At 38.3% G+C, this 6,683-nt stretch overlaps 1 long non-coding RNA gene across 1 annotated transcript; it reads left to right on the top strand.

Moving 5' to 3' along the window:
* Positions 1-250: 250 nt before the first annotated feature.
* Positions 251-4,741, top strand: LOC122456871. Its single transcript, XR_006276000.1, has 3 exons — positions 251-1,596; positions 1,713-2,012; positions 2,154-4,741. It is a non-coding gene; the product is annotated as an uncharacterized LOC122456871 (long non-coding RNA).
* The last annotated feature ends 1,942 nt before the right edge of the window (positions 4,742-6,683 follow it).

The following is a 6,683-nucleotide window of genomic DNA, read 5'->3' as shown; positions in this document are numbered from 1 at the left end:
TTGCATCCGATGAAGTGAGCTGTAGCTCACGAAAGCTTATGCTCTAATAAATTTGTTAGTCTCTAAGGTGCCACAAGTACTCCTTTTCTTTTGCGAAGACCTGTACAGAAGCAGAACAAGCATCTCCTGAAGGTTAAAGTGCCTAAAATGTCATTGTCTATTTTGTCTTGTTTTCACAAGCTTTGATACAGTTTTCCAAAGGAAAACAGCGTCTCCTCTACAGCCAAGAGATTTCCTTCCTGAGTGTGTGTGCAGGTTTTCCTAGCAGATTGAATGTAACCTGTATTGGGTGAAAAGAACAGGGTGAGGTGAGAGAGACATGATCAACCTTAAGCACAAGCAACAGCTTAAGCCCTGTGCTTTGGGATGCCACTAACCGTCCCTGGGCCAGTGAAACTGGAAGAGAAGGCATCTCTGCTGACCAATCCTTTGGCCATCTTGCGACCTGTCTCTTACTTGGAGCCTGCAAACTATAAGGTCACCCCTGGTGGGAGGACTCGTATGCATGTGGACAAGTCTTAGTAGAATGGTGAGTGAAAATCTGCAGACAAATTGTTCCTATTTACTTGTTTCTCATGGCCTTCCTACTCCATGTTTCCATGTAGTCAAAAGGAATGTCCCCCTAATTTTTCCCCCTGGTTGTCCGTTTTTGTTGCTTTCGAATGGTAGCAAGTTTATGAAAACTGTAGTGTTGAGGTTTTAAGCTAAGGTAGGAATGGAAACCTGAGTTGCAATGGAAACCAGGATGCACACCAGCCGTCATGGAGCTCTGCGTCTACCTCTGAAACATATGCAGCCTTGACTACACATAACCAACAGCACAAATGAGGCAGATTTTCAGATTTATGCCTCTATTCAAAGTGTCATTTCCTTGTAGGCTACAGAACTATTGGCAGGAGGGCAAAAGGACAAACATATTTAAAAACTAAGTGCACATTATTTGTGTTTAAGATAGTCCTCCCGACCCTAAACTGATGTGTAATTCTGTTGTGTACTCTTAATCAGTAGCTGCTTTTCATGATAGAGGTGGCTGCACTTCCGTAGTGGGTGACATCATTTCTGTACGTATGGTTAGAAAATTTTGTAAAGCACTTGGGGATAATTTTGGATAGAAAATATTGTCAAAATGCATAATATTATTGTTATTATTTTGTTGTAATCCAGCATACTCTATAATATGGCACCAGAATGACTGGAAAAAATGCGTGAAGCAACCTGTCATGTTAGCATCTGAAAGCTTGGCACTTGCTCCAGTCTTTGCTACCCATTCAGAAATTAATGCTAATCCCTGTTGGGTTCAGTCCAAGAAATATTTTCAATGAACTGAACAATCTTTTTTATGTGGCTTAGTGCTTGTCTCTTTCAGGAAGTGTAACGTATCAATAGATGAGTGGCCATCTTGAATACAGCTCAATGCACACTGTAACTTTGTTAAAATAAAGGACAGTGGTGCTAAAGGAAAGAAATACCATCTGAACATCAATGTTCCTATTGCCTACATATTTCGTAGGACAGGGTACACGAGCAACAATTAATAAAACTATAAAAATATCCTCAAATTAACTAATTAATCCTTACAAAACTCTTGTGAGATAGGTTTCAGAGTAGCAGCCGTGTTAGTCTGTATTCGCAAAAAGAAAAGGAATACTTGTGGCAAATACATTTGTTAGTTTCTAAGGTGCCACAAGTACTCCTTTCTTCTTGTGAGGTAGATAACTAATTGTTATTCCCATTTTCACATGAATAATTGAATCTTCAAGAGGATATGCAAAAACTACAAGAAGCTGAGAACATCCTTTCATGTATTTTAACCAGTGTGAATGTATTTCTCAATCTCTTGTGAAATCATTGTAATTTTTGGGTCTATTCTGAGCTTGGGTTACATTTCCTTTGTGTGTGTGTCTCTCCTATGAACATTTTCCTAATATCATAAAGCAAAAACCAACAACTGTTGCTTTATTCTACTAATAGCATACTGGGTAGCAAAGGAGCTGTGTAGTTTGGACTCCCAGGTTTTATCCCAGACATCCAATGAAGTGAGCTGTAGCTCACGAAGCTTATGCTCAAATAAATTTGTTAGTCTCTAAGGTGCCAAAAGTACTCCTTTTCTTTTTTGCGAATACAGACTAACACGGCTGCTACTCTGAAACCAGGTTTTATTTGTGACTCTTCCATTGATTTGCTGCATGACCTTGCGCAAATCATTTGACTCCTCTGTGTTTTACTCTGTTCATCTTCATAACAGATATAAAATTACCTCCCTATTTCACAGGGATTTTGTGAGGTTTACTAGTTACTGTGTGTAAAGCACCTTGAACTTCTTAGGTGAAAGGTGTTATAGAAGTTCACAGTATTATTCTGATTGTTTTTGCTGGTTTCTCTATGCAAATGTAATTAAATAAGGAAAACAACCACTGACTGAGATTTGACTGCATCTATTTGAAGGACCTATTTACCAATGCGGGAGCGGGAAGAGTATTGCTGGTGGCTAGAACAGGGAGCTACGAGTCAGGAATCCTGGGTCCAACGCCCCGATCTGTCACTGGTTTTCTTTGTGTCTTTGTGTCACTTAATTTCTCTGTGCTCTCTACAGAATGGGATTAATTAATGCTTCTTTGTTTCACAGGGATGTTGTGAGGATTACATCATGTTTAAAAGCACTTTGAGATCCTTGAATGTGTCTAGCTATAATGTATATTATAATTACAGAGGCCTATGTTAACTGTGGTGTAGAGCAGAAAAATATAATCATCTTTTTCTGAACTAAGGTATAAATAAAATAATTGCTGTTACATTTTCAGAGAGATCAAAGCACAAAGCATCTCAGCAAGAACTCAGGGAACTGAACTCCTTGCAGAATTAAAATTAAATATTGTTGGTTGGTTGTATCATTAGCAATGTGACAGTCAGCAGAGCTCAGCAGAAAGGATTTAGTTGTTTGGCTTATTTGAAAGCCTTTTGTTCCAAGGGGTCATTAAATATTGCTCTTGGGGGTTGGTATAAAACAGACATTGTGGTTCTCTTCTGTCTTGGAAGCCTGCAGCATCTATTTCCTGAAGAACTAAGGGATATGGTTGATCAAGCAGTTTATTTGGCAGTGCAATTGTTTTAAATTCTATTTATATTTAAATCCAATGTAGAATGCTGGCCACCTCTCACAATTTGCATTTGCATGCTCCCTTATTCTTTAGCAGAAAGAACGCTCTGAGCTAGCCTTCAAAAATAGCACTGAAAAAAGGCATGGCCCTTCTCACATCTCATCAGGAGTAAGTGTGTGAAATATGCACTGCATTGCATCTCCTCTAGCTACAGAAGGTGGACTTCTGCACCTGCTAGGGTCAACTGCATGGAATCAAAGGACTGAACGTTGCTCTCAGTAGCATCCAGGCAATCCTTTTGCCTTTCACTGGGTTGTATTGGTATCACTGACAGCAGAATATGGCAAGGATTGAATAAACTACAGAAAGTAAACTACTCTCTCTTCACTGGGGTAGTCCTTCTGTTTGGGGTTCAGGCACAGTAACATGGCAGTGTGAGGAAGGTTCCCGTGCCTCTTCCTTGTTGTAATGTTCTTTGGATAAGTAGAGATCTTCAGTCTCCACAAGTTTCAATGCCACATCTTTCACAATACTGGCACATACAGTACTTTAAATAGTCATTCATTAAAAAAATATACAGTCAACATGAATTTTACAACAGGGAAACAAATAATATACATATATTTGAAATAAAGCCCTCTACCAACTGTACAAATATAAGGCTGCATTTTTCCTGAGGTTAGTGGTGAGAAAATAAAGAGAGCAATGTGTATGTAACTGGAGCCCTGAGTTTAAAATAGAGCTTTGGTATATGTACAGTTTAGGTGTGGTTCTCTCTTTATAGCAACGTCAGAAACATAGACACACAGGACAAGATTTTCAAAAGCACTCAGTGTTGACCTAACTGAAAATCCCACCCATATAGGAGAATTCCCTGTGAGTCAGGTGCCCCCATCTCCCCTTCTCCCCCACCCAAGAATGGTTCTGGCAAAGGAAGCCCTTTGCTGGGGCCACAGATTTGACTCTATTGGCTCTATAGCCCTAAACAGTTAACACTCAGCCAGTTAGCACATGCCAAAGTATAACTTGTCTTGTTTACACTGGACAGTTAGAACCTTTAATTAGAATGTGGTAGCTAAAATATTCTAAAAACAAAAAACAAACAAACAAAGCCCCATCTTGTATCCTAGTTTAGACATATCCTGGCATCATCTTCTGCAACAATATATCATAAATATGGTGCTGACCGTAGTATTTTTTGACAATAGGTTATAAGTTACTAGACATTTGCATTTAAAGTATTTTTCTCAGAAAAGTGTTACTAATTCCTGAAAATGTTTTACTTAATATATTACAAGTAATTATATTAATAACCATACTTGGATAGTTGGTTAAATTGATTTTATTGTTAGAGTTAATTATGTTTATTATATTATTATTGCTGTGGAAATTAAAATGTGTATAATGCTTAAAAAGAAAAATGTGAAACATTAAATATGAGTCATATAAGAGTATCTGCATTTTTGTTGTACTAACATGCAAATGCAGTGGTAGAACTACAAAATGTGTCTCCCTCTCCCTCCACCACAAGAAAAAAATGTAAACAGTTCTGTAAGTAAAATTAAACCTATCATTTAAAAGTAACTTTTCCATAATTATTATCAAAGTATTCTGAAGGTATGAACTAGAAACTTACATAAACTAAACAGTGTCCAAAAGAATAACGTCATTTCCCTTGACCTACATACGTATGATGGGTAAAGAATTAGTATTTGGCATAGTCTATACTTTCAGATTTCTGTTATCTTTACAGGACAATATATTTTTTAAACAATGCAGTAGTTACATAAAGCAAGACACATAATTTAACAGTCTCTGCTTGCTACTGTGAACTCTGTTTCTGATATGTTGAATTCCTTGCACTGCCTGTTAAAATAGTTTGCACCATACAAGCCACTAAATTCTGACTCTTGCCTTCTTTGTAACTTGAAAGTGATGAAACACTTAAGACAAGACTTTGTTACATTTCCACTTTTAGCTGATCTGTTGTAGTATATAGCATTTCCTTCTGGATAGTCAAATTACGAGTTTCCTGTTGCAATATGCAATCCACAGAAAAGGGTAGAGCAACATGCTCTATGGGTGGGTTTTAATTATTGTTGTTAGGTTTGTCCCAGATGTCCAGTAGGCTGAAGTCATCCTTTTCTGAAAACTTCAGTTAACAAGACTTGTACAGGCTTTCAAGAATATACTAGAATAAAAAAGGTCAAAAGAAAATAATACATGCCATTTTTCAGGCTTTGGGGTGTTTTAAATGTGTTTTGTGTGCTTTAAATACTGGATAAAAGTTCACAAAAATGATGTCTAATTCAAATCCACAAACACATGGAAAGTGAAATGTAAAGCTAATCTATACTGTTCCTCATCTCATTTGACAAAATGTTGTAAATAAGGTCATGTCTACACTATAAACTTCAGGTTTCAGAGTACAATCATGTTAGTCTGTATTCGCAAAAAGAAAAGGAGTACTTGTGGCACCTTAGAGACTAACAAATTTATTTGAGCATAAGCTTTCATGAGCTACAGCTCACTTCATCAGCTGCATTCAGTGGAAAATACAGTGGGGAGATTTATATACATAGAGAACATGAAACAATGGGTGTTACCATACACACTGTAAGGAGAGTGATCCCTTAAGGTGAGATATTACCAGCAGAGAGCGGAGGGATGGGGGGGGGGGAAACCTTTTCTGGTGATAATCAAGGTGGGCCATTTCACATTTGGGGACAATGTATACCTTCAATCAGTGGCATTGCTATGGGTAACCGCATGGCCCCACAGTATGCCAACATTTTTATGGTTTCAGAGTAGCAGCCATGTTAGTCTGTATTCGCAAAAAAGAAAAGGAGTACTTGTGGCACCTTAGAGACTAACAAATTTATTAGAGCATAAGCTTTCGTGAGCTATAGCTCACTTCATCGGATGCATTTGGTGGAAAAAACAGAGGAGAGATTTATATACACACACACAGAGAACATGAAACAATGGGTTTATCATACACACTGTAAGGAGAGTGATCACTTAAGATAAGCCATCACCAGCAGCGGGGGAGGGGGGAAGGAGGAAAACCTTTCATGGTGACAGCAAGGTAGGCTAATTCCAGCAGTTAACAAGAATATCTGAGGAACAGTGGGGGGTGGGAAGGGAGGGAGAAATACCATGGGGAAATAGTTTTACTTTGTGTAATGACTCATCCATTCCCAGTCTCTATTCAAGCCTAAATTAATTGTATCCAGTTTGCAAATTAATTCCAATTCAGCAGTCTCTCGTTGGAGTCTGTTTTTGAAGCTTTTTTGTTGAAGTATAGCCACTCTTAGGTCTGTGATCGAGTGACCAGAGAGATTGAAGTGTTCTCCAACTGGTTTTGAATGTTATAATTCTTGACGTCTGATTTGTGTCCATTCATTCTTTTACGTAGAGACTGTCCAGTTTTGGCCAATGTACATGGCAGAGGGGGCATTGCTGGCACATGATGGCATATATCACATTGGTAGATGCGCAGGTGAACGAGCCTCTGATAGTGTGGCTGATGTGATTAGGCCCTATGATGGTGTCCCCTGAATAGATATGTGGACACAGTTGGCA

The sequence above is a fragment of the Dermochelys coriacea genome, chromosome 16 (genome assembly GCF_009764565.3).
Source record: "Dermochelys coriacea isolate rDerCor1 chromosome 16, rDerCor1.pri.v4, whole genome shotgun sequence".
NCBI classification, from domain to species: Eukaryota; Metazoa; Chordata; order Testudines; family Dermochelyidae; genus Dermochelys; species Dermochelys coriacea.
Note: the sequence above shows the minus strand (reverse complement) of the source record. Positions and strands in the feature narration are given on the sequence as shown.